The sequence below is a fragment of the Dendrobium catenatum genome, unplaced genomic scaffold (genome assembly GCF_001605985.2).
Source record: "Dendrobium catenatum unplaced genomic scaffold, ASM160598v2 fragScaff_scaffold_1242, whole genome shotgun sequence".
NCBI lineage: Eukaryota > Viridiplantae > Streptophyta > Magnoliopsida > Asparagales > Orchidaceae > Dendrobium > Dendrobium catenatum.
In genome coordinates this window covers 418,421-428,026 of record NW_021319704.1, presented here as the reverse complement: position 1 = coordinate 428,026, position 9,606 = coordinate 418,421, and positions in this window count along the sequence as shown.

The window sequence follows — 9,606 nt, the reverse complement described above, 5'->3', positions numbered from 1 at the left end:
TTAGAAATTTTTTTGTTCTTTTTAAACATTAAATGATGGAAGTTGTACTTAGAAACAACACTAAAGCCTTGATTTCTATGGCAAACACGAAAAATTGATGGGATGATTGTGTGGTCAATCACTTGAGGAGAATATAATCGATAATCTACAACCATGGTCAACTTCGTAATAATCAACGCCTTGATGACCCATAATGGTATATTTGGTCATCCATTGCTTAATACTTTCAAGACAATAGTTTTAACATTATATTGTTTGAAAAGCTACTTATAATCACCCATGAATAGAAGAACTGGTTGATTCGACAACCAACTTTCAAATAATAATTTTTCTTGATGCTTGTTTAAACTATTATTAAATAAAAATCATCTTACTGGCTATGAAAATGTGAGTTTCATGACTGATGATGCATTTTATTATTAAAACTTCCTGTGAATGATGGATTGCATTTTCAATTCTAAGCTAACAACCAGCATGCAGTGAAAGCTCGAAAATCCGGCACACAGAGGAAAAATAAACACCGGTCTAGCCTAAAACTAGAGTTGATTTTTAATTAAAAAATGCTGAAATATCTTATCTTAGGTTGATGTTATACTCTTCAAGATTAGAACTTTGGAATAGCACATCTTAGATTTATAGGATACAATGCAAATTTGAAGTAATATAATGTGTCTCAATTATCTAAAGTGTACATTTAGAGCGAGTTCAAGACTTATTTAAGGCATCAAGATGAACCCATATAAAATAAATGTAATTATAAAGATGTTTTCTCTTAATAAGATATATCGGAGGTCAAATAGATCTATATCTAATAAGCATTGGTGGAGGTTAGTATTCTGGCTTCTCCCACTTCCATCCATCTTTTTTTTGTAAATTACTACATTGCTCAGTCTCTTCAAATCAGCCCTCAAAAGTCTTCCTCAGATTCACTTTCTTCGAAGCACCCAAAAATCCCCTCTTCATATATTAGATCTCATGTATTGGGATAAAAGCTTCTTATTCTTCTTCTTTTTATTATTTGTCCAAATATGATTATGAAACTTCAATGATTAATGGGGTAAGTTACAATCCTTAATCATTTTTATTTAATAGATAATTGTCTTATCAAGCCTGGCTATAAGTGAGGTTTTTTGGTGATGAACTCCTGTGAACAAATAAACCATCATTAGGCTAGGTTGAGATTAATTTTTTTTTTCACTTTTTTATCTTATCATTGCCATACTTGACTATTATATTTTTATTAAATTTGGTGATGGGAATAAGCTTTTCATAATTTAGAGTTAAGAGTATGATATATATAAGATAGTTTTTGTGAGGAAAAAATTTATATGATTCACAGTTAATTTTGGGTGAGATATTGAGTTAATATGCCAAATGTCATTAATCAAGTCAAAATATATTTTCAAATATTTAAGAAATTTTTAGAAATTATTTAATATTTTTCATAATTATAAGTTAGGAGGTGAAAATTATGAAAAGTAATAAATAAATAAAATTCTTAAATATTTGGGGATGTGTTGTACTTATCCTATTGCTCTAGAATGCTCAAATCAAGTTAAGAATAATTAAATTGAAAGAAATGTTATTTTCCAATTGTCAAAGAGAAGGTTTTTAATATTTAAAAACATATCACATACAAGAATCACACCCAAATAATTAAGATATTTTAATATTATTTGATAATTTCATAATTAATATAAATATTGCATTAAATATAAAAACTATAAAATAAATTAAAAAAATATAAATAAACTTGGAATTGGTTCCAATTAGTTTATATAAATTTTAAAATTGAAATTCATGCATGTACAACAAACGCACGCAATAAAATTAAAATTTTAAATTAATCTTATTTTCAAGAAATTCCAAAAATAGGATTTTAGTGGTGAAAATTTGGAAAAATACATTTTGATAATGGCAAAGCGCCACAATACCTTCATTAATTCAAACAATGGCTTTAAAATACTCCAAATTATCTATTTTTATTTGATAATTTCATAATTAAATATAAATATTTCATAATCTCAAGTATTTAAAATAATTAAATTAGTGATTATTTGATTTTAAAAAATAAATATTAAATATTAAATATATATCCAATAAAGGTCATGTCATGATAGAGTTTTGAAAAAAATTATTAAATTTGAATTTCTACTTTGATTTGAGCAAATATCTTAAGACAATTACATATATAATAGGCTAAGTAGTGTGGACTATCGGTTCCCTTTTAAAAGGAATAGATTGCCCTAATTTCTTCTATAAGCTCCAACCAACTCAAATTCAAGAAAAAATAAGTTATTTATGGCATGTTAACTTCATAGGCTCATAACTATTTAACCAGTGCTTGAAATCAAATGATTCAAAAGAAAATTGATCGGTTTTTTTTAGCTTTATAAGATGGTGCGAAGAAATCAACAAGTAGTGGACTCTAACATATCTAAAACTAGAATGTGATTAAAAGCTTAAGGCTTAAAATTGTATTAGCTTAGGTTGCTTTTAGGTCATGAATTTGATCAAGCACCTTCACCTCAATTTCAAGAAGAGGACCCTACTATTTGATAAGTTTGGGTTAGCCAATCAATCGTAGGTTTCGTTTGGGACAATTTTTTTTATTGCTTCTTAAAATAGCTTTCTAGTTTAAAAATTAAAATTTTTATACTAGAAATTTTCTTTAAGAAGCATTAAGAAAGCCTTCCCAAATGAAGACTTAATTAGGCTAGATAATCAAATGGGTTGAAGGTGATTTTTTTTTTGGTTCAAGAGTTCTAGCCTACATAGGCCAATCCAATGGGTCCATGGACTCAATTAACTAATTATTAATCAATTAAGGATAATTAAAGATGTTGAATTCAATGAACTAAGCCATTTTAAATCCAATTGGACTCAATGAGATCAAGCAGTCTAACTTGGGTCACTTGGTCTTAATTAGATTAGTGAAAGGTCAATTGAATCAATTTGCTTTATGATCAAACAAATTGAGTTAATTGGAAGTTTTGGGTAAGATTAATTTAGTAAATTTGAATAATTTGTCTTTATGGGTTATATTTGGGTCATTTGGGTTCAAAGAGTCAATAGATTGAGTTGGTTGGGTTCAAGCATCAATTTGGATCAACCAACTTAGTAAATATTCCAATAAATTGATTACGTGCCGTAAAAATATTGTCAATAAACTCAACCACTTTGATAATAGTGACCTCAAACACCACAATAAGTATCCTGACGACTTTAACATCAACCTCATAAGCTTTTACGATAATGTCAAGCACCTTAATGATAATTTTAGACATCTTGTAAATGATGTTGAGAATCTAGCAATAATGTTAGACATGTCAATGACTATGTTGGATATCTCAGCAAAACTGTCAGCACCATTGTGATGACATAAAATAAATTGGTAATAATGCAAATTTTAATGCTAACAAAGGCCTAAGGAGTTTAATTGGGCTAACTAGGGTTAAATGGGATCTTACTTAGTATAATGGTTAATTAGGGTAAAAAAATCTATATTTTTATGATTAAAATCCTATGAAAGTGGTTTAGCCTATTAATTGGATCAATTAATTTAAAGGCACTAATTGTATTCAGTGGTTTAAAACATATTGGGCTAGGTTATGAAAAAATTAACAGAGGAAGAAGTTGAGCTTAAAGAGGTGAAGTTGCATTAGTTGATTGATTTCAAACAGTGCTGTTTACAAGACTATGTAGTAAGCTTAGAGGAGACAGTTGGTTACATAAAGACAGCTTTAACAGTTACTTTAATAATGTAACTACGTGGTAAAAGGTTCTGAGAGAGGCAGCGCCATAGAGGTTCAAGTAGTGGAACCCGATCGCCTGGAGCACTAGACAGGGACTGAGAGGTTTAACACCGCCCCACAAACTAAGCAGCCGGAGGTTGGATGGTTAGTTTGAAGCGAAGTTCGTCAAACCGTTTTGGAGGTAATGCTTTGGTTAGGATGTCAGCTGGTTGATCCTGGGAAGATATATGATGCACTGTGATTTCCTTGGCAGTGATCTGATCCCTGATGAAGTGATAACTATTTCAATGTGTTTGGTCCGGGCGTGGAATACTGGATTATTTGAAAGTTCCATGGCTGAAACATTGTCACAATACAGCGGTGTTGCCGTGTTTTGTGGAATGGTGAGTTCAGCAAGAAGGCGACATAGCTAGACGATGTCGGTTGCCGATGCAACGAGTGCGCGATACTCAGCTTCGGTGGAGGATTTCGCCAAAGTTGGTTGTTTCCTTACGCTCCAGGAAATTAGTGTGTTGCCGATAAACGATCAATGGCCTGAGATGGATCGTCGGTCAGATGGATCGGAGGCCCAGTCGGCATCGGAGTAGGAGCGTAGAGTGAGTTCTCCAGTGGTGATAGGTAATCCATAGTCGAGGGTACCCTTTTTATAACGGAGGATACGTTTGAGTTTAAGAAAGTGGATATTAAGAGGTTGATGCATGGCTTGAGAAAGATAATTGGTGGCGAAGGCTATATCTGGTCTAGTTATGGTGAGGTATTGAAGAGAGCCAAGGATTGCTAGATAGAGTTTGGGATCAGAGTATGATAGAGAGCTGTCGGTGGACAATTTGGTTTGGACTGAGAGTGGGGTGAGGGATGGCTTGCAAGACTGCATTCCAGCCGATTGTAGAATAGAGGCTGCATATGAGGATTGCTGGAGAAAGTATGAGTTTGCTGATTTGGTGACTTGGATACCAAGAAATAGGGAGATGGGTCCAAGATCTTTGAGATGGAATTGTTGTTTTAAATTGTAGAGAAGGTGAGAAATGTGATCGGGGTTAATCCCTGTTATTAAGATGTCGTCGACATAGAGAATAAGGAACATATGTGTGTTGTTTGTGTTGTAGAGAAATAGAGAGGGATCAGAGTGGCTTATGGTGAATTTTTGTTGTATGAGGGATGAAGAGAATGTTTGAAACCATTGACGTGGAGCTTGACGTAGGCCATATATGGCTTTGTGTAATTTGCACACGTGATTGGGATGAGAGGAGTCAATGAAGTCGGGAGGTTGTTTCATGTATATAGTTTCTTGGAGTGGTCCGTGGAGAAAGGCATTAGAGATATCACATTGTTTGATAGACCAATTGTCATGAAGAGCTAAAGTGAGTAAGAGACGGATGGTTGGCATTTTAGCCACCGGACTAAAGGTTTCATGATAGTTAATTCCAAATTGTTGGGAGAATCCTTGAGCCACAAGTCTTGCCTTGTGACGATCAATAGTGCCATTTGGTTTGAGCTTGAGTCGGTATGTCCATTTGCAACCTATGAGTGGCTGATTAGGAGGAAGAGGAGTGAGTTCCCAGGTCCCTTGGTTCTGTAAGGCATGAAATTTGGTAGACATGGCGGCTCTCCAATTGGGGTCCTTGTTGGCTTGGGCAAAGGTGGAGGGAGAGAGGGAGGATGTGTGGGTAGCTGATAAAGTGAAAATTTGTTTTGGTTTCAGGGTGCCAGTTTTAAATCTAGTGAGCATTGGATGTTTTGGTGGGTTGGTAATTGTTTATGGTAATGGTGTTGGAGGCCGGGTGCTGGGAGTAGTAGAGTTTGTTGAGTTGTGTGAAGTGGAGAGGTTAGGAGATATAAGAGAGGGATCGGGTTGTGACAGATGTGTGGTTTGTGGTTCATTGCTGGAGATTTGAGATGAGATGGATGTAGGAGTTAGTAGTAGAGGAGAAATGAGGTTGTCTGCTGTGGAGTTGGAAGGTTGAGATGGATGTATGGCATGGGGAAATTGATTTTCATAGAAGGTCACATGGCGTGATGTTATGATTTTCTTTGTTGATTGGTCATAACAGCGGTACCCATTTGATGAGTTGGAATATCCAATGAATATGTAGGGCTTCGATCTTGGTTGGAATTTATTGACAGTTAGGGGCTTTAGCCAGGGAAAACAGAGACAACCGAATACCCTTAGGTGAGTATAAGAGGGTGAGTTTTTGGTTAGAAGTTGATATGGGGAGGTTAGAGAGGTGTTTTTGGATGGTAGTCGGTTGATTAGGTAGATGGACGTTAGTAGAGCATCGGTCCAGAAGGTTAGAGGAAGACTGGCTTCGTGTAGGAGGGCTCTAGTCGTCTCCAGAATGTGACGATGTTTGCGTTCTGAGACTCCGTTTTGTTCTGGAGTGTAAGGGCAGATAAGTTGGTGAATGATGCCTTTGGATGCTAGGAGGTTTCTGAACTGTGTTGATGTATATTCGCCTCCATTGTCAGATCGTAAATATTGGATGTTGGTGTTAAATTGAGTTTGAATCATGGCAAGAAAGTGAATAAATTTTTGATACATTTCAGATTTTGTATTCATGAGGTAGAGCCAAGTGAATTTGGAATAGTCATCCACAAAAATGACATAGTATTTGAGACCATTTTGAGATAATATGGGTGAAGGCCCCCAAACGTCACTGTGTATTAACGAGAATGGTTGAGTTACAGATTTCATATGAGATTTAAAAGGTAACTTGTGGCTTTTGGCCACATTATAGGACACAAAGCATAGAGGAGTAGAGGGAGAGACTAAGCTAAGAGACCGCATTACAGCAGTAGTTACAAAATTGTGAGCATGGCCTAGATGTAAGTGCCATAGTTTTCTGGAGTTGTCGGGATTGTTGATGGCAACGTGTGCTGAAGGCTTGCGGGAGGGAGTGATCGGATAGAGACCCTGAGAGCTTGGTCCTTGAAGAATGACTTTACTGGTGGTCAGGTCCTTAATGTGATAGCCATGAGGATCAAAAAGAACAGAGCAGTGATTATCTTTGGTGAGTTAATGAATAGATAGCAAGTTATGTGAGATATTAGGGACATGAAGACTTTGTTTGAGGTGGAGCTTACGGTGAGATGTCGTGGTGGGTAGAATGTTGTCTCTGGTGTTATATACGGAAGGGATGACCCGTCGCCGATGGAGACCGTGTCCGAGCCAGCATAAGGCTTCTGTTGTTTGAGTTGAGATATGTCGGCGGTGATGTGCGCGGTGGCTCCTGAGTTGAGGTACCAGTCTAGAGAGACGGACGAGGTGTTGGAGTAGAAGGCTTTGGCCGGTGCTGCAGGAGGTGTATAATTGAGATCCGATCTGTACCAGCAGTGCAGGGCGATATGCCCAGATTTACAACATATTTGACAGAGAACACGTTGATATGGTGTTGATCTTCCTCATGCACTACTGTTAGGTAGGGGGTTGCGGTTCGATTGAGGTGTGTCGCTGATGTTTCTCCCACGTCCTCGTGAGTAGGTGGTGCAACCACTTGAAGCAGTAAATGCCATTGTTTGAGTTTCAGTCGGAGTGAGCTTGAGGTGTTCTGTCATCAAGTTGATCTCTTCACTGCAAAGCAGTGAATATAACTCATCCTGATTGATGGGGTCGGACCGAGTTCGTATAGCAGTCTTGATAGACTGATAGGATGGGGGTAATCCATTTAGTATGTAGAAGATGATGTCTTCTTGGTTGATAGCTTAGCCTACCGCCGAGATGTTGTCGACTATCGCCTTCATGTGACTGAGGTACTGAGACATGGAAAGGTCCTTCATGGAGACATAATACAACTCATTCTTGAGTTGGATAACTCTGCTTCAGTTGGAGGGTTGGAGGCGCTTCTCAAGAGTGAGCCAGATCTCATGACAGCTTGAGAGATTGAGGATATATGGAATGATGGGAGCTGTGATGGTAAAACACAGAGCGGAGGAGAGGTTTTGATCTAGGAAGGTCCATGTGGCGTACATAGAGTTCAGGATAATGCCAGAGGTAGTGGAAGGTATGTATTCCGGAGGGCATTTGCTGGCGTCGGTGAGGTGGCCATCAAAGCGGTTGGCGGAGAAGATTTTTAGAGTCTGGAGACGCCATATGGGGTAGTTGTCCGAGCTGAGATGAACGTGAACGAGGTTCTTCAGGTTGGATATGAAATTTTTTAGAGCTGGTGGGAAGGTAGTTTCTATTGTCATAGGCGGTTGATGAGAGGAGGTGGCCTGAGCATTATCGGAGGTACTACCAGAGTCGGCCATGGAGTCAGGTTGCCATGAGGCTATGTATGTTCTGATACCATGAAAGAACTAACAAAGGAAGAAGTTGAGCTTAAAAAGGTAAAGTTGCATTAGTTGATTGATTTCAAATAGTGTTGTTTACAAGACTATATAGTAAGCTTAGAGGAGTCAGTTGGTTATATAAAGACCGCTTTAACATTTACTTTAATAATATAACTAAGTGGTAACAGGTTCTGAGAGAGGCAGCGCCATAGAGGTTCAAGTAGTGGAACCCGATCGCCTGGAGCACTAGACAGGGACTGAGAGGTTTAACATAATTTTGGTCAAACTTTGGCACATAAATTAAAATTAAGAGATTCAATGGTCAATCTTAAGGAACATACTTGTGGCTGAGGCACGAGGAAGGAAAATTAAATGCTTATTCTACCAACTGAGCCACTAGGAGTAATTAAGGCTAAGCCAAGATTAAGTTTAACCTTAAGGCGATATATGTTTAAACCTAATAAGATATTAATTTTGAGATTAATAATTGAAAAATATGAGCTATTATCTAATGCTTTATTAAATCCATTGGTTTCCTATAGTCATAAATGGCTAGGGTTTAATCCTAGTTAGCTCAGGTTATGCGATGGGGCATAGTTTTTAATCAAGCTAGGGGTAAATTTAAGAATGAATCAAGGATTTAAATTGATTAAAATTGAAATATGAGGAATGGATTAAATCATCTCTAAACATGAGCCAAAGCATCACATATATGATTGATGACCAAATGAAGTTTATAGGGTAAAAGGTGAGCTAATTAAATCCAACATAGTCTAATCAGTCTCAAGCATCAAAGGTTAAAATATGTTTGTTTTTTCAACCAAAAACAAATAAAGGCCACTTCATACTCAAATCTTTGGCTATTTTGATAAAAAAAATCTATGATTGAACCTCCTTCATCCTAAGTGCTTATTGACATCATTTTTATGTGAGGTCAAGAAAAAATCTAATTAAATTCAATCCCAAATAAAATCCAAATCAGAATCCAATTCAAAATCCAAAATCTAAAATCAATTGTTGAAATCCAAATCCAAAACCCCTTGGTCAAAAACTAAATTATAGAAAAATTTCAAATCCATAAAACCTTATCAAATGACCTTAGATTCATGACCAGTCAGTTGTGTATTGATTAGGCATGTCCCTAGGGTCAACCATATAAATTTGGAAGCATTTTAAGCCTCCTAACCCCTAAAACTAAATACATTCTTGAAGGATGTAAAATATTCAAATATTTATAGCCTATGCCACTAACCTTGCATCTTATAAAAAAATCACCTTGGAAACCCCCATAATTTAAAAAAATTTCTTCTTAATACCAAAGAAAAATTCTTTTTTTATATTTTTTTAAACTTGATCACCCAATGTAGAATAAAATAAATATAGAAATAATTATAATGATGATGAAAATTTAATCAGATTAATCTAACAACAATCATAACCTTTTCAAAATGCATTTTTTAGAAATAATAACTTTACAGGAGATTTAACTTCAGAAATAAAAGATGTGTAAAAGAAAATAAGAATGAGCACACTAAAATTTTATAGTGGTTCGATTAAACATTGACCTACATCCACTCCCTAGAGT